Source organism: Hipposideros armiger, unplaced genomic scaffold (assembly GCF_001890085.2).
Source record: "Hipposideros armiger isolate ML-2016 unplaced genomic scaffold, ASM189008v1 scaffold_837, whole genome shotgun sequence".
In the NCBI taxonomy this organism is placed as follows: Eukaryota; Metazoa; Chordata; class Mammalia; order Chiroptera; family Hipposideridae; genus Hipposideros; species Hipposideros armiger.
Genome location: NW_017732187.1, coordinates 110,982 through 137,565, shown reverse-complemented (window position 1 = coordinate 137,565; position 26,584 = coordinate 110,982).

Here is a 26,584-nt window from a genome sequence, read left to right as displayed (position 1 = left end):
TATAGTTCTGCCATAGACGGAATGTTTGTGCCCCTCCAAAATGTATATGTTGAAGGCTAACCCCCAATGTCATGGTATTAGGAGGTGGGGCCTTTGAGAGGTGATTGGTCCTGAAGGTGGAACCCTATGAATGGGATTAGTGCCCTTATACAAGAGACCTCAGAGAGCTCTCTAGCCTTTTTTGTCATGTGAGGACACAGACAAAAGGCAGCTGTCTGTAAACCAGGAAGTGACTTCTCACCAGACACCTACTCTGCTGGTGACTTGATCTTGGACTTTTCAGACTTCCAAACTGTGAGAAACAAATTTTTACTGTTTATAAGCCACCCAGTCTGTGGCATTTTGTTATAGCAGCCCAAATGGACTGAGACAAGTTTCAACTAAAACTAAGAATGCTCTCCATATAATTTTTACATAATATCATATTGTCAGTATTTATTAAAAATACATACCTATTATAATTTTGGGAACTACTTAATAATGTAAAAAAGAAAAAATATTCACCTTAATTCTTAGATAGTGGTGAATTTTGGTCTCTTTCCCACTTTGTGCTTCATGCTTTATTTTTCTCAAAGATCTCATTTGAAACTCAGCACTGTTTTCGAGCAGCATTGTTTCTTCAGAGATGCGTGACATTCTCCTCTTTAAGCACAGGTAAAACAGCATGTGGTTCCTGCCCTGTGGACACTTTCCTTGACAGGCACAGTGATTAAGCTGGCGTCAATTACACTAAGAGCTATTTAAGGAGGGAGGACATGCAACTTGGAAATTAAACCATTAACACTAAATTAAGGCCATCAGGAAACAGTCGAGACACCTTTTAGACACAAATATGCTTTCTGCTTTGCCTTTCTGCATGACACAGAGACTCAGTGAATTCATCATGTTAAACTGAGTTGGCCAGGAGTATATGTGAAGAGGCATGGTCACGGGAACCACCCTACCTTGCAAGATAAGTTTCTACTACTTTGTGCCAAGGCAGTGAGTGCCATACTGTTTAGGGTTCACAGAGAATTCATTCGTCCCCCCACACACAAAAAAACAAAAACAACAACCACATTTATGGTGCATATTATTTGTATTCCTTATTAAGGTGTGTGTGTGTGTGTGTGTGTGTGTGTGTGTGTGTGTGTGACAGTTCATAGACATTTTTTTTAAGTACATAAGCTCAATTTATGAGTAGCATAAAATGTATTTATCAAGGGATTTGAAGTCAGAATGTGTTTTCTTTTTGTGGTTGATATGTGCATCCATCTGGCTAATTGTGGTTATCTTCTTACATCAAAGGTTTTAGTATGTCACACAATTTACGATAGTCATCTATTTCCTAATATTTATTGAGGACCCACCATGTCTCAGGCACTCTACCAGGTATTGGGGCTACAGCAGTGAACAATTAGACAGGTTCTCTGCTCTTCCAGAATTTATGCTCCAGTGGAGGGAAGCAAATAATAAATAACAAAAAAATTAAAAGGCAAATAAATAAATTGAATAGATATTAATAACTGCTTGGGAGAGACAAAAAGCAAGAAGAGACAATAAAGCAGAAAATAGGGAGTGTATATGGTGGGTGTTGGGGAAGGGTGAGAAGGTGGCTATTCTTAATAGTGTGATTAGGGAACGCCTGAGCATATCCTGACAAATCACATGCACCATAAATGTGAGTGAGAAGGAGGCATGTGAGGAAGGGAGTCATGCAGCTATCTGGTGGAAAAGTGATGCAGAGGGATCATCATTTGTAAAGGCCCTGAGGCAGATGCACACTTGATGTATTTGAGGAAAAGCAAGGAGGCCAATATGGCTAGAATAGGGGAAGTGAGGGGCATAATGATAAGAGTTGAGATTAGAGAGGAATGAGGGGGTTTCCTCAGCCATGGTGCTCAACTTCAATAATATTTCTTCTCGATGCTGCATGCATATCATTTTACTCGTATTTTGACCCAGTTTACTTGGATTCCTGGAAAAAATTATACAAGAGAAAGTCCAGCCAAATGGACTGGTGGTCATTTGTTCTCCCATTTTGGTATTCTGAGTGGGTGCATTAGTTTTCCATTGCTTCATAACAAATTACCACAAATTTGGTGGCCTAAAACAATGTCCCTTTATATCTATAATTTCTGTGGGTCGGAACTCCAGGCACAGATTAACTGGGTCCTCTGCTCAGGATCTCAGAAGCCAAAATCAAGGTGTTGACTGGTTTAAGTTCTTACCTGTAGGCTCTAGGGAAGAATTTGCTTCCAAGCTCATTCAGGTGGTTTGCCAAAGTTTCTTCCGTATATTTGGAGTATTGAGTCTTTGTTTCCTTGTGTCAGTTTCTAGAATCTCCTGCAATCCCCTACCTCATGGCACCCTCTGTCTTCAAAGTCAGCAATGGAGGCTCTTCCTCATAACAGAGCCCCCTCACAGTTCCAATCTTTTACACCAAAAAGGGCCCAGTTTCTTTTAAGGGCTTATCTGATTAGGTAAGGCCCACCAAGGATAATCTCCCTATCTTAAAGTCAACTAATTAGGGAAATTACTTACATCTACAAAATCTCTTCACAGCAGCACCTAGATTAGTGTTTGACTGAATTACTTACTAGAAGGAGGTATATATCACCAGGAGGCAGGAACCTTGGGGGACATCTTAAAGTTCTTCCTACCATATTTGGAAAACTGACAACTAGAACACTATATGACAGGGGGGAACATTTGTAGTTACATGTCCTTAGGCACATTCAGGCCCAAATCATCCAAATTTATATTGGAAATGGGTAAAGTGGATAAGGCTGAGGAGAAGGGGAATTTAAAGAGTGATAACTTGGAATCACCACTGACGGAGGTCTGAGAAGTGGAAAGAGGAAACGTGTATTAGTTGAACATGATCATGTGCTACCCTACTCAAAAGTGAGCCCTGGTATGTAAATAGGGAGGACTAGGAGACAGTAAGGGGCAGGGGTTTGCGTAAGGAGGTCAAAGATTAGAGGGCCGGTAATACAGAATTCTGAGTAGCCTGAACAGTGCATTTCATCCTCAGGGACACTTGGAGTAGAGCAGATGAGGAAAGTGAAGTTCAAAGGATAACATCTGGGAAGAGGTGTGGCCAGGATGCCAACCTAGGCCTTTTCAAAGCCTGTGTGAATCTATTAGTACTACTCAAGGTGAGGCCCTTGAATGGACAGCATCACTGTGGATTACCAGGAGCTTGTTAGGCATGAAGAATCTTGGGTCCCACCTCGGACCTCCTGAATCAGAATCTGCATTTTATCAAGAACCCCAGGTGACTCATAGGCACATGAAGGTTTGAGAAGCAGTGCTCTGTCCTATTGCTCCTGAAGGTGAGACCTACTGTCCAGGCTTCTCAATAATCTGGCAAAAGTTCTGCATCCAGGGCAACCCCCTGAGTCTTGGGCTAACTGAGACAGTGGGTCACCCCACCTTCTATCGTCCAAGGCACAGTTAATTACAACTATAAATGCCTGCTAGATGTCACCTCTCTGGCCCTGTGCTGTTCCCTGCAGTGTTCCCACTGTCGCTCAGGGATTATATCATTCCTAGAAAAGGCTTCTCACAAGAGGTGAACTATAGAAAGTAATTTGAGATCCTTTGGGATGAAAGGACTTCTTACAGATATCCAACCAGAACGATGACCATTGCTCCCATCAACTCAGAGTTCATGTTGGAGATGAGAACTCATGAGGCAGAACTCATTCTGCCCAAGTCGATCAAGCAGAAAGGTTCTCCCTGAGAAGCCAGTCACTGTGAGGGAGGCCCCATGAAAGCCAGCCAGAGTGGAAAGAGCCATCAATCTTGTGAGCTATTTCTCTAGCTCTTCAGAAATAATGAGTCTGTGCGGCGGGATGTGACTAAATGGCTTGACGTTATAAAGCTGAGCACCAACTGAGGATCCGGCCCCTGCTGAACAGAACTGCCAACAGCCTCCACACAAGCCCCCTCCCCTGCAGACAAGATGAATGGCCAGGCTGTTTTGGAGCTTCACCACAGCTCCTCCCCCTCCTGGGATGGTGTGTCAGGAACCTGGTATGCTGAGGTGATGATAAAAGCAGTTAGAATGTAATGGGGTGGACTATGGTACCCAGGAACACTGCTAAGTGTTCTACTGTGTTTTAGCTTGTAAGCCTCACAACAATCCTGGGGAGTAGCTTATTTCACAGATGGGGAAACTGAGGTTCAAAAAGGAAAATAACCCAGAGTGCAAGCAGCAGGTCTAGTATTCTCACCTGACTCTCTTCACATCTTATCATCGCTCTGATCTGAATTTGCCTTGACCATTTTCTGCCCACTGCAGAGACAGTCTCCACAGGGATACATTATTTGGCAGAGGGGGCATCTGTAGGTATCACAGTTGACAGCGTAGCCCAGACACCAAACCGTAAAAGGAGTTCTGTCCTGGAGGAGGCAGTGAATAGGAAATTTATTAAAAAATTTGAAGGATCTATAATTATGTTTCTAGTACCAAATCAACAGTTATGTGAGGGCATGCTAGGTTTAGTAAATACCACAATGACAGTATCCAGCATTTTATACTATATAATAGTTGCACATATTCATATATCTTCACAAAAACATTGTGGTGTAGATAGAAGATATATATATATATATATATTTTTTTTTTTCTTTTCTTTTTTTTTTATAGTAAAAGACACTGAGGCTGAAACGTGAAACGGGACTAGCCCAAAGTCATGCAGCGAGGATGTGGTAAAAAACCCAACCCTGTGTATCCGGAGTCCACAGTCGGTGCACTTTCTGTGACACCACAACTGTGGCAGCAGATACGACTGCACATGGCAGTGTGTCCAGTTCACAGCTCACTGTCACAGAGGGAAGTAGTCGGGGGAAAGAGGGCCTATGACGGTTGGCATAAGACACGACAGACTCAAGTGGTCTGTGAATTTATGAGTTCCATCCATCTGACAGCATTTAGTGCTTATAAGGTGTGTTCATATAACTTATCTCATCATATGCAGCAGTCTGGTGAGGTACACAGGCAAGTGCTGAAGCCGCTGTACACAGTGGGAGGTGGGCTCTTGAACTATGGCTAGCTCAAACTGAGATGTGCTGCAGTGTAAAATGTATACTGAATTTCAGGGACATAGTACACAAAGAAATCATAGAATATCTCTTTCATAAGTTCTTATATTAACTACATATTAAAATAATTACATTTTGTATAGTTTGGGTTAAAATATATTGTTAAAATGGTTTTCACTTGTGTTTGTTTTTTTTAAACTTTTTAATATGGCTACTAGGAAACATAAAATCACATATGCAGCTTGCCTTTACATCTCTTAGACTTGCCTCAAGTTCACAGTAAGTTGACATCAGAGTGACGACATAGAAGAAGGCCCCAGGACTCTTTCCAATTATTATAAAACACTTAGGAGAGTAGTACCTTTGTCCAATGATTGACTCTCTCTGGCTTAAAATGTGGGGCCCTGTGCACCAATGCTTCTCAGATTTCAGTTTTGTACACAACTCTTGCAGGTCTCATTAAAATGCATATTATGATTCAGTAGGTCTGAGGGTGGGACCTACATTCTTTATTTGTAACAAGCTTCCAGGTGATGCTGATGCTATGGGTCCATGTACCTACTTTGAATAGCAAGGGTCTGTAGAAGAAGAACAGAAACCTTAGTTTTGAGCAGGGGCATTTCAGTGCTTCTCAAATCATGCCATGAGCACAATATAGAGTCAGAAACACCCCCCACCCCCTATTCAACATGTCAAGCATTGAAGCCGTTGAAAGGAACAAGCTTGTGTGTGCGCATGTGCAGGTACATGACACCCAGAGCCAATGGGAAGAGCGAAAGGCGTGTGGTGTGCATTGTGTGTGTGGGGTCGGGGGTGGGAGAGTCTTGACAAGGTGAGCCATTAGAGCTGGGAGTGCCTTTTAAAAAACTGGGTTATTAGTGTGTTAACAGCCCTCTGACTCCTGGCCATATAATTCATGCTTTAAACTATTTTTATGTCGACATAGAGCTGGAAGATTTTTTTTTTAATGATTATATGTTATTTTCCCAAATGAAGCTTTAGGTGAGAAGCTTATTGGGAAAAGGGTTTGATTGAACCAAACTGCAAATATAATAGAAGCTCTAATAACCCCTCAACCTTTCAGTTAAAAATGCCTCTAAAGGCAGACTAGAATTCCTCTCTGTGTTCTGTCTATCTAAGGTCAGTTAATGAAAGTCAGATATTTTTCTCTCCTTTGTTTCCCAGTGTTTTGTTGAGGATATATATTTTTTTCTCTCACAACAAACCCTGAGCATTAACCCTGGCTAATCTAAATTCTCCTTTTCTTTTTCTTTTTCCTTTCCTCTTTTCCTTCCCTCTCCGCTTCTCCTTTCCCCTTCCTCCCTCCTCTCCTCTACTTAACATTTCCCTACAATCTCCTTGGCTTTTGGCTGCTTGTTTAAGGGGCTTGTTTTGTGCTGGAGCCCCTTCCAATAAGATATTCTCTACTAGCAAAAGGGCATTCTTCCTTGGGAAATAATCTGAGCCAAGTGATAGGCACTTTCTTTCTTAGCATTATTATTATTATTATTTAGCCTCTTGCCTCTCCTTAAATCCAACATTATCTTGTAACCATCAGGGGAACTAAGCCTTTATTTTGCAATTTGCAGAAAATTCTAAGAGCTTGATGTAGAATTCATAATCACTTTATATGTCGGATTGTTAAGATGGCAAAAAACTGGTGTTTTCAAACAAAAACCGAGAGGCCGGTAGGTTATATTTAAGGAGTAGCTGACTAGTGGGACGTTTAGTGAGTGTGGCTTTTGAGGATAGAACGCTGCGTCTGTTTTCTCTTGCTTTATATTTTTAATAGACCTTATTTTTTAGAGCACTTTTAAGTTCACAAACAGCAATACTGAGTAGAAGGTTCCAAGATTCCTGTTTACCCCCTGCCCCCACACATGCACAGCCTCCCCCATTAACATCCCCCACCAGAGTGGTGCATTGGTTACAACTGATGAACCTACATTACACATCATTACTACCTAGGGTCCATAGTTATATTAGGATTCACTCTTGGTGTCGTACATTATGTGTGCTTGGACAAATGTATAATGATGTGTATTCAGCATTATAATATCATACAGAGTATTTCACTGCCTCCCTCCCCCCAACCCCTAGCAACCCACTCATCTTTTTACTGTCTCTATAGTTTTGCCTTTTCCAGAAAGTCATATTGTTGGAATCGTACAGTATGTAACCTGTTCAGATTCACTTCTTTCACTTAGTGATAGGCATTTAAGGTTTCTCCATGTTTTCTGGTGGCTTAATAACTCATTTAAAAAAAAATTAAAGATTTTATTGGGGAATTGGGGGAGGGGAACAGCGTTGGAGAATCCGGGAAGAAGAACAAACAAGTTGCTGTCCTTTTGTTCTTCAATCTAGTTGTGGAGGACATTGCTTCACTGGCCCATGTTGGTATTATCATTGTGCTCTTCCTGGGTGAGGAAGTCAGTTGCCGGCCATTGGACAGCTGCTCACAGTGGCTTCCGGTAGCTCACACTGGCTGCTGGCTGCTCACGCTGGCTGCCAGCCACTCACGGTAGCTTTACAACAGCCCACTGCAGCCCCTCTGCAGCCTACACCATCGCCAGTGACTCATGGCAGCCCAGCTCCAGGTTGAGCTGTTGTTCACCATCTTAGCTCTAGAGGGCGCAGTGTCACTGGCCCTCATGGGGGATCTGAACCAGGGCCCTGCTGCACAGAGCTGGCGTCCCAAGCCAACTCTTAACCAATGCACCACTTGGCCGGCCCTAGTTCATTTATTTTTAGTGCTGAATAGTATTCCATTGCCTGAATATATCATAGTTATTTATCCATTCACCTACTGTAGGACATCTTGGTCACTTCCAAGTTTTGGCAATTATGAATAAACTGCTGCAAACATCTGTATGCAGATTTTTGTGTGGACCTGAGTTTTCAACCCCTTTGGGTAAATACTAAAGAGTGTGATTGCTGGATTGCATGGCAAGAGTATGTTTAGTTTTGTAAGAAACCACCAAACTGTCTTCCAAAGTGTCTGTTCCATTTTGCATTCTCACCAGTAATGAGTGAGCGTTCCTGTGGCTCCACATCCTCTCCAGCACTTGGTATTGTCAGTGTTCTGGGTTTTGGGCATTCTAATAGTTATAGTGGTATCTCATTGTTTTTGTTTGCATTTCCCTGATGGCATATAATATGGAGCATCTTTTCATATGCTTATTTATAATCTGTATGACTTCTTTGATTAGGTGCCTGTTAAGGTTCTGTTTTAAAAATAAAGTTTTCTTTGTTTTCTCCTTAGTACAAAAGCAACACATACTCAAAACTGTCAAGCAGTTTCTTATCTCATTCAGAGTAAAAGCCAGAAACCTTCCCATGGTCTGTAAGACACAATGTAATGTGGACCCGTCACGTTTTGATTGAATTTCTATTTTTCCCATAACTCGCTCTGCTTTAGGCATATTTTCCCCTCATTCATGTTTGTGGTGACAAGACTACACCAAGAGAAAACTCTTCTACATAACAGCATGACTCACTGTCTCACATGTTTCAGATGCCTGCTCACCTTACCCATGAGGCCTTTGCTGACTACCATATATAAAGAATCCCTTCCCTACAACACACATTTATATATATATATATATATATATATACACACATATATATGTATATATATATGTATATATATATATACTTATATATATATATATATATATATATACACACACACATATATATTCTCTATCTCTGTTTCTCTCCCTTTTCACCATAGCACTCATTGCCATCTGATACATTATATTTTTACTTGTTCATGATCTGTCTCCTTTCACTAAAATGTAAGTTCCTTGTATTGCTAAAATGGTGCTGACACTAAGAGGCATTCAATAAATATTTTTTCCATTTTGTTCATGGGTTCTTGAGCACAAACTGTGCTTTTGCAACCCAGAAGAGGAATTCCCATCTCCTTAAATTGCAGTATATTTGTTTTTCCTTCACTGGAAGACCCAAGTGATGCTTTTCTGCACCTTCTACTACTATCCCATTCTCTAATAAGTATGCTCCTCCCATCAGACAGGTGCTTTGAAAATAACCTCGACTTCAGTTGCTAGCAGGTGTGACTGCAGCCAATGGGCCAGTGGTACCAAGTGTCTAGACCTCAACTTTTCATTGACAATCCAGACACAGCCTGAGGCAGGAGGGCAGGAAAAAGTGTTGCACCATAGGAAAGTCTTCATAATACTCCACTGGGGTCAGAGCAGGCCAAATAAATATTGTTTCAACTCCCCATTAGAACAGAAATGAGGCAGAATGATTTGCCATGATGGTGTGGTCACTGTGGTGCTCACTTTCTCTCCTGGTGAGTCAGCAACAGTCCTGTCAGGAATAGATCTTTGGGAAGGTACAAACAGGAAGATGGCTCCTATTCTATTGCACTCAGGGAGCTCTGACATATTGGCCTCAGCTACTTTGGGGCACATCACTGCAAACCAATGTTCAAACATACATAGAACCAGCCTCATCTATAAATTGCTCATAGACATTTTCCATGATGCTGTAATATCATAGTTGGCTGGTGATTGTGAAGCCAGGCCAATAAAAGCAAATCTCATGAACTCCTGGGTAACAGAAACACTAAGATAGCACCACTCTTGAAAGCCTAGAGTGGTCCAGTAACAGCTCACAATATCAGGGCATTACACTTCTTTTCAACACCCCAACACAATGTGCTTCTTTCTTCTCACAGTGACCCCATGTGCTTTCACTTCTTCATTTGACACCACAAGTGGTCACTTAGAGATACCCTGAAATACTCAAAGCCTTGGACTTGAATTTTATGTAGAATTTCAAATCCTTTGTCTCACCATGAAAACTGTATGATAACTCTTTGGATATATCTCTTGAGTATAGATATTTGACCCTCAGAGTCCTACAAATGTAAGGGAAACAGAAGTTTCAGAGACAAGTATGTGATACTCTTTCACAGTCTCATAATTGTTATTGACAATTGTTATTGATAATTGTTATTGACACAGTCTTGGAATTTTACTGGGGAAACAAAGCAAAACAAAACAAAAAACTCCTACATAAAGTGTGACCTCTGACTCAGGAACTGACGTTAGTTCCTTTACTATGTCCCTTTGGTGATGGTAGATTCACTTATTTTATGCTCTGTGCTGTGCCCCATTTCTGTGTCTGATTTCTGTGGACCCTTCCGCCTACTCTCAGGCTGTCATGCTCCACAATCATTAACCTCCCTCCACCTTCCACCCCCTCTCCACAGACTCCTTCCCAATACTTCCAAATATGCACAGGCCACTTCTATTGGGATGCGATGTTTGATTATCCTGCTAGCAATTATCCTATTTATTTGAACCTCAAAGCTTCTCAAGTAAGTGATCTCTACTTAACAACTGCATTTCTTGGCCCCTTCTGCTGTTCTTAGTACTTTGCAATCTGATTTTTGCATTTGCAATTTTCCTGAAGCATCATCATTCATTCTTAAAGATCCTAATGACTACCTGCTTCCAAATTCAATAGTCTTGTCTTCATGTCTTTTCTGACATATTTGCCAGTCAGCCAACCCGATGCTTAGCTGTAACTGCATGACAAACCAATTCCCAAACTCAGTGATGTAAAACAACGATCAGATATTTTTCACACATTTTGCAGGTTTTAGGGTTCATCTGATGGAGGATGGGTTTGGCTGGTGGCTCTTTCTTTGGGCTGTGGCTGCTTGGGTGGCTCTGCTGTGCAGTAAGGTCAGTCAGGATGGCTCTTCACATCTGTGTCATCCTCTCCCTATGATCAGTGAGAAAGCTGGGGCATGTTCATCTCATGATAATGGCAGAGACACAAGAAGCTGCATGGAAACACGTAAAACTTCTTAAGGCCTAGGCTCGGAGCGGACACACTGTCACTTTTTCCTACATGCTGTTGGCCAAACAAGTCACATGTGTAAACCCAAAGTCTCTGGGACAGAGAAGTACATTCATCCATAATGAGACCATAGCCAAGGTGTGGATGTCAGCAGTGGTGGAGACTTGAAATCATTCATTCAGTCTGCCACAGCTGAGACCTCCTACTTTAGCTTTTGTGACTGTACCATTCTGAGACTCTTATAAGGTTTCTGGTGACCTTTCTCTGGATCCTCTAGTTATATCACTATGAATTTTCAGCAATTCGCTGTCTCTTGTCCTATGCTCTTCTCTTCATCAGTAACATCTTTAAATTCAATTATTACCTCATTGTTGAAGTACTTCTCACATCTTTACTGAGCCCTATTTTTCTTTACCAGTTTTAGTTTCTTTTCTCTACTGAGATTTTAGTTTGTATACTTCACTATTATCTCAATTGAACAATTCTAAAAAATAATTCATTATCATTCACCTAAAAGCATCCTTTCCTCTTATTTTGTTTGACCCTTATTAGTGGTATCACTATTACACTTTGAAGTTGTCATTTTTTTCTTCTCTGTCCTTCACACTCCATATCATGCATCACACTGTGTCTTAACACATTTTATTAAGAAATGACTCTCCTTATCTTCCTAGCATGGCTTCTGTTTTCCATACCCCCACCAGTCAAGTTCTATACCCATTGTTCAAGGTTCAGCACTCAACAGGGGTCATAGAACTTGACAAGGATCAACTCCTCTGCAAAGTGACATTTTCCAACGTCTCCAGATTTTGTTGGTTTTCTTTGGTTTCAAACTCCAAAACTATTTCTAATCTGTGCTACAAAAATTATCGGTATTATCAATTATTGATTTATGAATTCAATCCTCTCTGGCACAATTGTTTCACTCAATTTGAATATATCTACTCTCCCCAAATAGGCTGTAACCCAAGGAGGAGATACGTTGCATTGAGGGAATGTAGGATTTAGAGGCAGACAAACCTGGTTTGAGTCATATTTGGCTTCTTATTACCTATGTGCCTTGAGAAAATTACTTAAACTCATTGAACATCAGTTTTTCTCATCTGTTAAAATGGGTTATTTACACTAAACAATCTTGGGATGAAATAAAAAAGATCATGTATGGGAAGCACTTCGTAAACAATAGGCTCTTAATAATATTTTGGTTTCCTTCCCACTTTCCCTTTTTTTTGGTCCCCCATGGTTTCCTGTTGCTGTTTAATATTATTATGTTTTATTTACATGTTTTCATGTGCTTTTCTTAATTCCAAAGCAAATTCCTCAAGTTAAGAAATCTATGTCTATTGTATCTCTTAGTTCTTTGCATATACAGAAAGTGTGAATCATACGATCTGCAAGTCTTTATCTATTTTGATAAAAAAAGCCTTTTTCCTCCCAATTTTCTAGGAAAAGTACTCTGCTTGTATTAGTAGAGCCCAGTGAATTGTGAAATAACTGCAGTTTTATTGAATATTTTTAGTTATCCTGTTTTGCATCACTTTTTTCTACCCTGTTCAGGAACCCAGTCACTTTCCTCCAATTAACCATTTTCTTGAAGACTATCTGATATTGGTCATTTCTTGCTCACTGTGAATTTTAGCCTGGATATTTCATCTCCAGTCCTCCCCCTAATGATTGGTTGATTGATTGATTGATTGATTGATTAAATTTGCTGTTAGTCAATGGTTTCTCTTGGCTTGCAGAGATTACACCATTCCAGCCACACTATCCATGGGTAAGTTGGGTCCAGAAGATGCCCAGCACCCTCATTCTGTTCCACACACTGAGATGGAGGGGTTCTCCACTCTCCTAGTATTGGCAATTTAATAAAATGCTCTGTTCCATATGGCTTCAGTGGAAGCTTCTTGTCTGGTTTGTAGCTTTGTAGCTGACATAAAAGTGGAAAAGATAGACTATTTAAAGTGCTATTAGTAGGATAGAACAGACAGAACACTGGAATCAAACTAATAAGGTAAAACCCAAGAGATAAAGGCCGATATTTAGCACCAAATAATCTTGATCTTATATTACATACAAGAAGAAACTAACAATGGGATTCTGTGTTGGTAAAGGTACACTCACTCTTTGTGAGTGGAAATCCTAGTCCCAGTTTACCCTGCCACATCTGGAGTACCAGGGTAATTCTGCAAGACACACTCCAGAAAGATCTCTGATAAACTGTAAGCAGTTAGAGGAAGGCAGCCAGGGAATGGAAGGTCTAGAAACCTTTTACAACAGGAGGCTCAGTACGTAGAGAGGCTCTAGCTCCCTCTGAATATCAGGAGGCCTGCCTTGCTAGGTAAAGAGTAGACTTGCTTTGTTCTTTCCCATAGGACAGATCTAGTGCTATCCAACAATGGAAGTCCTACTTTGTAGGGCAACTGAGTTTCCTTAATTTTCCTGAAGTTTCAAGATAGAACTCAGTGGCCACTTGAAAATGACAGTGACCACTTACATTTACTTATTACCAGGCACTGGTATAGCTAAGCAATATATATATATATATATATATATATATATATATATATATATATATATATATATACACACACACACACACACACACACACACACATATATATATATATATATACACACATATATATATATGTATATATGTATATATTTCAATTCTCACAACAACCCTATAAGTCAGGTGTTACAATTATTCCTATTTCAGAGACAAGGAGACTGAGGCTCAGAGAGTTTGTTGCCCAAGGTCACACAGCTAACTAGGGGCAGAGTTGGAATTTGAATGCAGGCATTCCAGTACCATTTTTTCTCCAAAAGGTATTCTAGATGGCCTTTCCATACAGGATGTACATTTAGCCTGGATGTACCCTAAGCCCCTTTCATGTCTAAGTCTTTTTATAGAGATAGTCCTTGCTGTGAAAGTAACAGTTAAAAATCCATCTGTAAATGGCTTCATCTGTGCTTTGGATAACTTTTGTAGATTTATTCAAATCCTGTATATTTTAAGTATTATCTGGAGGTAGAGCACAAATAATATAAAAATTAGAGCATACAAATGATTTCTTCACTTTTGGCAAGTGATCGCGCATTCAAAAGGTTTATTATATACTTCTCCTCCTTCTTGAATCATAAATAAGCCCTGGTATTCTTTCTAAATCTCTGTGAGTTATTAGAGTTGCTCTGAATGATTCAAATGGGAGAATAGAAAGAAAGGTCATTATTATTTGATGAGCCTTTTCTAGATGCCAGGAACTGCATTTGGAGATGTATGTATATTATCTCACTTAGTTTGTGCAATGAGCTAATGAGCTAGATATTATTTCCATTTATAGATGAGTAAACCAAGGGTCAGAGGAATGACTTACCTAACATGACTAGTAAGCTGCAGAAAATCCACTAGAACCCAGAGGCATTTGGTGCTAAAACTTGCTTTTCTAACTCTACCATATTGCTTCTCAGTCACAAACACATAGAATCTAGTGTGCGCTTGGCCAAGTTCAAGAACACCTTGGGGAGTACATATATGTGTTACCTTGTTAGCCCCTTTCTACACCAACAGGCTCATATCCTGTCTTCTGTTCAGAGCTTCCAAGAAACTTGGGGAAGAAGATGTGTTCTGAAATGGTATCCAGAGGGAAGGATTCTTATCAGGTTTGAGTGCTTGATAAAGGTTTTTGCTTTTTCTGTTGCTACTTAGTCTACTATTACCACTACCCACAGCCAAACTTTATGGAACTCTCTATTAAATTCTAGGCATTCTATATTCATATATGTTATACCATATCTCGTTCTGACAACAAGGTTGTGAAGTAAATACTAATAGACTCATTTTGCAGATTAGAAACAAAGGCTCAGCGAGAGAAAGCAGTTTTCTCAAAGTCAGAAACTATGGAATGGTGGGAAAAAATTTGAACTCATGGAGTCAAGCCTGACTCCAAAGTCCATGCTGTTCTCATTACACAATGCTTTATTTAAAATACCTGAACCAAAACCAATTTCAAAATACCATAAGTGGGCAAGTAGCCTTTTTTTTTTTTTTCATCTGAGGTTCAGTCCAAAGACCTCTTCTACTTATCAAAGTAACCCCTGCCACTAGTCTGTCATACTTGAAAGTCATAGGAACACAATTGATTTTTGTAGGTTAATTTTGTATACTGAGCTGTATACTGAATTTGTTTATTCCAACACTTCTTTTTGGGGGGAGTTTTAGAATTTTCTAATATATGGTCATATCATCTGCAAACAGATAGTTATATTTCTTCTTTTTTGATTTGAATCTCTTTTATTTCTTTTTATTGATTGCTCTGGAAAGGACTTCCAGTACTATGTTGAATAGAAATAGCGAGAATGGGCATCCTTGTCTTGTTCCTGATAGAGGAAAAGCTTTCAGTTTTTCACCATTTAGTATTATGTTAACTGTGGTTTTTTTTTCATTTATGGCCTTTATTGTGTTGAGGCAAGTTTCTTCTATACCTAGCTTACTTAGAGTTTTTATTAAGAAATGGTGCTGAATTTTGTAAAACGCTTTTTTTTGTATCTGTTAAGATGATCAGGTAGTTTTTATTCTTTCATTCTGTTTATATCACATTAATTGATTTGTATATACTGAACCATCCTTACATCCCAGGAATAAATTGCACTCAGTAAATTCTAAACTGTTAGAAAAAAATAAATGAACTCAGTAAAGTTGCAGTATGCAAAATCAACATTAAAAAATCAGTTGCATTTCTATATACTTATAACAAACTGTCCAAAAAGGGACAATTTTAAGAAAGGGACAAAATTAAGAAAACAATCCACTTTATTATACCATCAACAAGAATAAAATACGTAGGAATAAACTTAACCAAGGAGGTGAGGACTTGTATTCCTAAAACTACAAAACATTGATGAAAGACATTACAGAAGAAACAGATAAATGGAGAGACCCCATTTTCATGAATTGGAAGAATTAATATTGTTAAAATGTCTATACTACTAGAGGCAACATTACATCTATCAAAATCCCAATGAAACTTTCACAGAAATAGAAAAAAATCCTAAAATTGACAGAGAATGACAGAAGACACAGAATAACCAAAGTAATCTTGAGAAAGAAGAACAAAGCTGGAGGCACCACACTTCCTGATTTCAAAATATATTTCAAAGCTACAGTAATCAAAATGGCATGATACTAGAATAAAGATATGACTACTAGAAAAGAATAGGGAGGCCAGAAATAAATCCATGTCAGTTGATCTTTTATAAGAGTGCCAAGGATAAACAATGAGGAAAAGATAGTCTTAAAAAAATTGTGTTGGGAAAACTGAATATACACATACAAAAAAATGAAATTGGTCCCCTCTTTTACATAACACAAACAATCAACTCAAAATGAATTAAAGATTTAAACTTGAGGCCTGAAATTGTAAAATTCCTGAAGAAAATATAGGGGAAATGTTCTATGACATTGCTCTTGGCAATGATTTCTTTACATTGATACCAAAGGACAGTCAAAAGCAAAAATAAACAAGTGGGACTACATCAAATTAAATAGCTTCTTCACAGCAAAGGGAATAACAATGAAAGAGGCAACCTACAGAATGGGAGAAAATATTTGCAAACCATGTATCTGATAAGGAGTTAATATCCAAAATCTATAAGGAACTTCTGCATTTCAGTAACAAAAAAAACAACCAAATATCTTGATTTGTAAAAAATGAGCTAAGGACTTGAATAGATATTTCTCCAAAAAAGACAACAAATGGCTCACAGTATATGAAGAAATGGACAACTTGATTAATTAGGAGAATGCAAATCAAAATCACAGTGAGATATCACCTCACACCATTTCCGATGGCTATTATCAAACAAACGAAAGATAACAAGTGTTGGTGAGGATGTGGAAAAATTGGTACCTTTTTGGACTGTTGGTGAGTGTAAAACAATGCGGTCACTGTGGAAACAGTATGGAGGTTCCTCAAAAAATTAAAACTAGAATGATCTAGCAATCCCATTTTTAAGTATACATCCAGAAGAATTGAAATTAGGATCTCAAAGAAATATCACCACTCCCATGTTCATTGCAGCACTATTCACAATAGCAAGTTATGGAAATAACCCATATGTCCATTGGTAGATGCATGGATAAAGAAAATGTGGTATGCATATACTCATATAAAGGAATATTATTCAGGTTTAAAAAAGAAGTTAATCCTGCCTTTGCAAAATTATGGTTGAACCTAAAGGACATATGTGAAGTGTAATAATCCTGTCAAAAAGACAAATACTGCATGATACCACTCATATGAGGTACTTAAAATTGTCAAACTCGTAGAAGCAGAGAATAGAATTGTGGTCACTAGGTACCAGGGAGAGGGGGAAATGGAGAGCTTTTGTTCAATGGGTACAAAGTTACAGTTATGCAAGATGAATTAGTTCTAGAAATATGTACAGCATAGTGTGTATCATCTACAATACCATATTATACACTTAAATATTTATTAAGAGAGTATGTCTCATGTTAAGTGTTCTTACCATGCAAAACCAAAAACAAACAACAAGAAAATCCAGGGAAACTTTTGGAGGAGATAGATATATCTATTGATTATAGTGATGGTTTCCTAGGTATATGCATATGACCGAACTCATTAAACTGTACACATTAGGTATGTGCAGTGTTGTGTATATCAACTATACATCAATAAATCTTTTTTTCTTTTTTTTAAATCACCTTGGGTGGGGGGAGGCTGGTGGAAACGGGAGAAAGAAAGAGGTGAAAGCAAAGGTAGATGGGACAGTTCTGATGATGCTCCAGGACGTAAGTCAGTGGTGGGTTCACAGGCGTTCGTTTTACTGTTGTATTCTGTAACTTGTATTTATGGTACATTTAGTTAATATGAAATATTGCATAATAAAAAAAGTGAATATATAAAAAATAAGAAAGTCATATCATTGGATATAAGTTTGGATTATGCCAATTGTAGATCAGCCTGGCTACACTTCGGAACCCCAGAAGGAAAAGTCACATCTCCTGAATCAAAATCTCTGATGTATTAATACAAGTAAGCGCCATTCAGGCAGATATATTTGTTTGATTTGTTTACTTCTGTATCTTTGCGTGTAAACCAATGCCTGAAACCTTTTGATAACTATATGTTAAATGAAAGAATACATGAATAAGACTACAAAATACACGTTTTAGTAAAGCTTCTCATGGGATTCTGCTAGTTAGTCCACCAAACAAGACTGGCATCTTTTTCATACACCAACAGTCTTTCCTTCTAACCATTTGGTAATTGAAACACAAACTCTCATTTGTTGGGTAAAGGACAAAGATGTGTACCATCACTTCAAAGAAAACCTTAAGTTAAGAGAAAGAAAGGAGATACACACCTTGACAGAGATAATGTGAAACAGGCAATGTGACAGAATGGGAGCAACCCTAGTCAGCCCAGAGCAACAGGGTGGATGAGGCCTGGGCAAGAGAGACAAGGCGGGAGAGAGAAGGCTTCAAAGCCTAATCCAACAAGGGAAACTCCTGGAGTCCTGAACAGTCAGTCACCTCTATCCCTCTCCAATCCAAGCTGACTCTGCCAAGCAACACTTTCCTATTGGTTTCCACCCACCCACCCTGAAATGTCAGCTCTCCTTTTTTCTTCCTAGAAACTCTCAGAAATGGGTGCTCAGCTCACTCTACCTCAGCTAATCACCTTTATGTGCTGCTAAATGGCTCCATCATGTGGGAAAGACCAAAACTTTCTGTATTTGCTAGCTTATTGCTGCATAACAAACTACCCCAGAACTTAGTGGCTTGAAAAAACAAAACTTTACCTCATAGTTTCTGTAGGTTGGGAATCTGGGAGCAACTTAGCTGGGTAGGCCTAGATTAGAATCGCTCATCAATGAAGTCTGCAGCTTGTGAAGGCTTAGCTGGGGCTGAAGGAACCACTTCCAGACTCACTCACATGGCTTTTCAGTTCCTTACTATGAAGGCATCTCCATTGAGCCACTACTGTATGGTTTTCCCCAGAGCAAGTAAACATACATACATACACACACACACACACACACACACACACACACACACACACACACCACACTCACACACATCACACACCATACACACGCACACATACACACCCTGCACACCACCCCCCACACACACACACACGCACATACAGATTGAACCTAAGGCGGAACTTTTTTTTTTTAATAACCTAATTTTGAAAGTGATACATCATCACTTCTGTTACATACTGATTACCCAGACCAACTAGGTAAAATATGGGAGGGGATTTTACAAGGGTGTGAATACCAGGAAGCAGGGATCATCGGGGGCTATTTTGAAGTTGGCTACCAATTTCCATTGATGGGCTTTCACGTACTGTGGACCCTTCAGTTAAAACACAGGTGTTTCAGAGTGGTTAACATATTAACAAGCCATTTGTTGATTAACCAATTAGCTGCCACTGTAAAAAGCAGAAAATAGATGAGCAAGATGTGTGTAGAGGGGGAACAGACCATGTGAGAAAACTTTCTGTGTGGGGCTTTGGAGGAGATTCACTGGGGAAGGATCTGCTATTTGTGGGAGGAAGACTTAGGACAGTATGATACCAAAAGCAGGATCCCTGTCCAAGAGTGGGAGTGGGGAATGGAGAGACATTCCATTCACTGTCTTGGCAAACATCACCTGCAGAGACCTTGGTGTTTTGCATTGATGATGCCTGTGCAGAAATGGGGAAATATCAGGTGCTGGGCCTCACTGCCAGTTAATTAAATGTTGCTTCTAAGGCAGCTGGTGGAGTGTGTGCAGTATTATACTATCCTTAGTTTTTCCTAAATCGCACATTTTAATTAACCTTCACGCCCTTGCTGGGGCTTTGAAAGAACTTAATTGGCCTGCAGGGATTGGAACGCACAACAGCCAGAAAAAGCTATGTTTCAGTTGTTTTCACTCTGAGGACTTATAAAATTGAAATTATTGTTTTGTTTCCTTCTCTGAAGCCCAGAGCTACTTGTAGATTTCTATTTGGAACTGGCAGAAGCATCTTTGAATGCTTAAGTGAGAATTGCAGGAAGGTATTTAAGCAGCAGGTACCTGTGGGTATTTAGTACCTTCATCTGTGTCTTTGGGTTTACAATAAGAGTTGAACTCTTAATGGCTTCTTTTTAGCTTTCTCATTGAGGATGGGAAATATTTTCACATGAATTTAATATGCAAACTTTCAGTTGGGGGGAAATTGCTTGAAATCAGGACCCCTTAAGAAATTTTCAGATGTTTCCTGTTTTGTCCAACATAATTTCAAGAATCACAGTCCATGTGCATATTTTATTTTCCATATGAAAAGCAGCTCACAAACACTTATTGAAGATCAATGATATACACAGATCGAAGCTATAGGTTTGTCTACTTGTTTGTCTTCGGGATATGATAATTCTCAGCATAGAGCCAAGAGTGAGCGAGTTCACCCAAGGAATGAGACTGAGAGAAGCACAGGGTCAGGAACTGGTGTGCTGACTATCTAGAGCAGCGGTTCTCAACCTGTGGGTCATGACCCCTTTGGGGGTCGAACGACCCTTTCACAGGGGTCGCCTAAGACCATCGGAAAACAAAAAGATACTTACATTACGATTCATAACAGTAGCAAAAGTACAGTTATAGAGTAGCAATGAAAATAATTTTATGGTTGGGGGTCACCACAACATGAGGAACTGTATTAAGGGGTCACGGCATTAGGAAGGTTGAGAACTGCTGAAAAAGAAGCTAGCAAAACTGAGAAGGAGGAGATTATGAGGTAGGAGGTACCCAGGAAAACACAGTGAAGAAAATCAAAGGAGGCATTTCAAACAGAGAGTGGTCAATAACCTCAGTTACAGAAATGCAAGGAAAAAAGGGATACAGAAAAGGCAACTAGATGTAATAAAAATGGGAATGACAGGTTTTCTGTGCTTCACTTTTATTTTGTATCAGAAGCTTACCAAGATCCTTTTACCTAGTCTGTCAGTTATTGATTGCTGGGTAAGAAACCAAGCCAGTGGTTTAAAACTATAACTGTGTATTTAGTCACAATTCTGTGCATTGGCAATTTGGGCTTATGATTGTGTACCTAATTACAATGTGTGGGTTTCCCCACACATACACCACCAAGCAATTCTCTGATGCCAGCTGGTTGTCCTAAAATTCAACTCAATTCTGACACTATTAACCTGGAGATAGCATCAGGTCCTACACGTGAAGGGCTCAGTTCTACAAGATTGCCCTCACCCCTCCTAGTTCAGATGTCAATCATAAGTCCAGGTTGTCACCTGTGCTTCTGACAGAGTGACTGTATTGGAGGTTCTAACTACTCCCTTCTTGGGTTGGATTAATTTGGTAGAGTGGATCACAGAACTCAGAGAAATATTTTAGTTACTAGATAAGCTGTTAATCATAAAAGGATATAACTCAGGAACAGCCAGAAGAAAGAGGTGCGTAGGGCAAGGTGTGGGGAAGGAGTGTGGAGCTTCTGTGCTCTCTGGGGTGACACTCTTCCTAAATTTCTATGTGTTCATCACCCTGGAAGCAATCCAACTCTGTCCTTTCGGGTTTTTATTATGTAGACACAACTGATTAAGTCATTGGCTATTGGTGATTCTGTCAACCTCCAGCCCTCTCCCCTCCCAGGAGATAAGGTACCTGTGTGCTGGAACTGAAAGCGCCAATCTTGCCGTTACAAATTACAAGGTCAGTTTCCCTGGCAACCAGCACCCATCCTTAGGTTATCTAGGGGCTGTCCAAAAATCACCTCATTAACATAACAAAAGATACCTTCATTGGTCTCATCACTTAGGAAATTCCAAGGGTTCTAGAAGCTCTGTGCTGGAAATGTGGACAAGATCAAATATATATTTCTTATTATAAATCACAATATTACAGGGCTGGACTCAGCCTAGGAAATCCTCCTACTTCTCTAGTGTTATCTGGGTTCACTCACTTTCTCAGATGGTTGATCAGCTTGGGGCTGGTTGGTTCTAGATGACCTCATTCCCACGTACAATGGTGGGTGTTGAATCTTGGCTAGGCCTGTCTTTCCACAAGGTCTCTCATCGTTTAGAATAGTAGATCAAGCTTCTTTACATGACGGGGAAAGTGTTCCAAGAAGTTCACAGCAGAAGCTGCAAGGCATCTTTAGACTTAGCTTTGGAAGTTAGTCACACACTATCACTTCACTACATTCTATGGTCCAGAAAGTCACAAGACCAGCCCACATTCAAATAATGGGAAAATTGATTCTACTTCTTGATAGGAATGACAAGTCACATTGCAAAGAGAAATGGACACAGAGAGATGTCATTCATTGGAGGTCATTATTATAACAATCTACCATACACACCAGGATGAACAACCTGAAACTTATAGAAGGATCTGAGTTATCTGACTCTATTTCCTGCACGTTATTACTAACATTTGTTCACATGTCAGAATCTGTGTCCTACAATGGTATGTTGCTTCTATTCAATTAAGAAAAAGTTAATGTGTAAGTGAAGTGAAAGCATATTCAATAAGTAACCATTGGAGCCTCGGACCTTGTCTTAAACCCAGATTCCTCCTTTTAGACCCATAGATACCACCTGCCATCTCTCTTTCAAGGAGAAAACCACAGCAATTTTCCGAATTTTTGGTCTCTAAAACTGAATTAGAAGCAGACCTTTGAGTTCTGCATCAGTCAGGGACCATCACTTAAGGCTATAGAAGAGACCATTCACTTTGAAAGATTATGGGAATGAACCCATTCATCTGTGAAGGGCCTCCTGTTAGTGGATTTGAGCTGTTCTCCAATCTCCATTCCCTGTACCTATCTCTCTCCTTAATATTCTGAAGAATGAAAGTTATGTGAGTTTTGATATGTGTGAGTTGCAGCTGATTCAGAAGGATTTACTTTCCAGTAATGACCTAGAAATGGAATATCGAGACTTGACAGGCATCATATACTTCTTCAGCATTGCCGCGAAAAGTCAGAATTCTGTCCTTGAAATTTCCTAATCAAAAGCTGGGAGTAAGTTGGTCCAATAATAGGCCACAATAACAAGAGAAACAAAAGGTATAAGGGCAGGCAGGGAAAAGAAAGGAACTGACAATACCCTTAAATTTTCACTTGGTTCCAAAGCTACCAGTAGGACAGTTACTTTAACCCAAGTTTTATAGATGGAAAACTACAGCTCAAAGAGGTTAATAACATGTCCAAAGTCACACAACAAATAATTGGTGAAGCTTGGGTTTTGACTAAAGTTTGCCTGATTCTGATTTCTGTATTCTTTCCACTTCACCAGGTAATAGTTTTATTTTCACAAATAGTAAAACCTAATGAAGAAAATTATATTCTCCATGTTATGCAGAGTTCTTTTGTTCTCTGTTTCATAGTTTAATTCTTGTGTTTTGTGAGTTCTTGAATCCATGATGGTTTCAAGTACAAAGAATATCATAATATCCTCAACTCTACAGACATTTCCATTTTATCTGCAGCTGGAGTGTTTCTTTTCCTCCCTTTTTAGCAATTGGTGATCAGAGCAGAATAAATATGCAAACGTTCATCATTCTGTTTGCTTAATGGTTAACTCCTTGGAAGAATATAAAAACACTTGCTAAAACAAATTTACTTTGTGTTATCCTGTACCACTATTCTGGAAAATAGATGGTCCACATGCCTTGACTACCTTACATCCCCTCCTGATTTTGAAAACAATTCTCTTGGCAGCACAAAAACCAGGGGAATTTAATTCATATAAATGTGAAAATCTCAGAAATTTCTTTCCAAGGAATAGTTCACCTTAAGAAAACTTAAACTGATTTTGCTTAATATTGCTCGCAATTTTGGAAACTAGCAAGGAATTATCTTTACTACTTTTATGCTTCTGTTTAATGCTCATTCAGGCTTCCTCTCAGGCTGTTTAATTGGTTCTCTCTTTCATTAAAAAAAAAAAGTTGTGCATAAACCTGGGTAGTGATTTTGTTTCTAGTTTATAAAATTGCTTAGTTTAATTATAAATGCATTTGTGTCTCATTGTAATTTGTGTATTTAAGATATTCACACTAAATCTTTGCTCAATTTCAATGTAAAAAAAAAAGTCTTTCTATTTTTCTATCTTGTTATTTCTTCTGCGTCCCTTGAATGGTGCTCCCTGACTATGGACTGTATTGAGAGAGAGGAAGTGTGCAGTAATAGCTGGAATGGTATTCTGTGGAGTACTTACCTGTGTTTGGCTCTAGGATAAGTCTTCCTATACCTGAAATCATTGAATATTTGCCATAGCCCTGTGGGATAGATACTATTTTTAACCCCATTGGACAGACAAGGGACTTCAGGTTCAGGGAAGTTTCATTTATTTTCCAGAATAGTATTTGGCCAATGGGACATTGGCCAAAGTCAAACAACTATTCATGATGGAATGAGGACTGGAAACTTGTTTTGTCTCACAAAAAACTCTGTACTCTCAATGGATATATTTGCCTCTCTAGAGGTTTTTGAAATTAAGCTTTTAATTTTGAAATAATGATAAGTTAACATGCAATTATAAGAAGTAATACAGAGAAGATCCTGTGTACCTTTTAGCCATTTTCTCAATAATATCTTATAAACTACAGTACAATATCATGACCAGGATATCAACATTGACACAGCAAAGATACAAAACAGTTCCACTACAAGGATCCCTCCTGCTATAAGCCACGTTCACTTCCCTCTTGCCCCCATCCCTAACTCCTGAAAGTTACTAATCTCCATTTGTGTAATTTTGTTATTTCAAGAAGGCTATATAAATTGAATAATTCTCCATATAACTTATGTGGACTGGCTTTTTAAGCTCATAATGATCATACCAATTCCCCACCCCCGTGTTCCCCTGTCCACAATAGAATGAAACTGGAATTCATTAGCAAAAGAAAAACTAGACATTTTACAATTGTATGGAAATTAAACAACATATTGTTAACCAAACAATGGAACAAAAAGGAAATTAGAAAACACATTGAAACAAATGAAAATGATAACAAAACATATCAAAACATATGGGGTGCTGTGAATGCAGTACAAAGTAAGTTTATAGTAGTAAAAAAGTCCATTAAAAATGGGGGAAAAAAAAAGATCTCAAGTCAAGAATCTACCTTTACACCTCAAAGGACTAGAAAAAAGATTAACTAAACTCAAATTTAGCAGAAGGAAGGAAACAAATGTTAGAGTAGAAATAAACCAGATAATAGAAAAACAGTAGAACAATTTAACAAAACTAAGATTTGGTTTTTCTTAAAAAGACTGATAAAATTGACAGACCCTGTCAATTAAGATAAAAAGGAAGAAGAGTCAAATAACTAAAATCAGAAACGAAAGAGGGGCTGGCTGAGTGGCTCGTTGTTTAACAGTTGGCTTGGGAGCACAAGCTCTGAGCAGAAGGGCTGCCAGTTTGGATTCTACATGGACCATTGATGCTGTGCTCTCTACAGCTAAGATGGTGAACAACAGCTCAACCTGGAGCTAGGCTGCTATGGGTTGCCAGCGATGGCGTAGGCTGCAGTAGGGCTGCATAGCTACTGTGAGTGGCCAGCAGCCAGTGTGAGTGGCCAGCAGCCAGCATGAGCTGCCATGAGCCATTGTGAGCAGCCATCTAATGGCCAGTGGCCAATCTGCCTCAGCCGCAATGATCACAATACCAACATGGGCCAGTGAAGCGACGTCCTCCACAACTAGAGTGAAGAACAAAAGGACAGCAACTTGTCTGTTTCCCTTCCCCAATTCTCTAATGCTGCTCCCTCCCCCAATTCCCCAATAAAATTTTAACAAAAAAAAGAGGAAACCTCACAACAGGGGTTGTATGCCACAGGGTTAAAAAGGGGAGTACAAGAAACTACTCTGAACAATTATATGCCAGCGAATTAGATAACTTAGAAGAAATGGATAAATTCCCAGAAAGATACAACCTCCCAAGCCTGAGTCATTAAGAAATTGATAAAATCTGAGCAGACCTACAATCAGTAAGGATTCTGAATAAGTAATCAAAAACCTCCCAACAAAGAAAAACCCAGCATCAGTTGGCTTCACTGGATTATTCTATCAAAACTTTAAAGAAGAATTAACAGCAGTCCTCCTCAAACTTCTCAAAATTTGGAAGGGAAGGAACACTTCCAAACTCATTTTATGAAGCCAGCATTGCCCTGTCCTGATACTAAAGCCAGACAAAGATACTATAAGTGAAGAAAGCTATAGACCAATATCCTTGATGAATATTACTGTAAAGCTCCTCAACAAAATAATAGCAAACCGATTTCAACAGCACATTTAAATGATTATACACCATGACCAAGTGGGATTTATTTCTGAAATGCAGTAATACTTCAACATACAAAAATATATCTATGTAAAACACCACATTAACGGAATGAAGATCAAAAACCACAATCATTTCAATTGATGCAAAAATATATATATTTGATAAAATTCAACACCCTTTCATTATAAAAACATTCAATGAGCTAGGAATAGAAGGAAACTACTTCAATATAATAAAGGCCATATATGACAAGACCACAAGTAACATCATATTCAATGGAAGCTTTCCCTAAGATCAGGAAAAAAGCAAGGATGCCCATTCTCATCATTTCTATTTGAGATAGTATAAAAAGTCATAACCAGAGCAATTAGACAATAAATATAAAGGCATCTACATTGGAAAGAAAGAAGCCAAATTATCT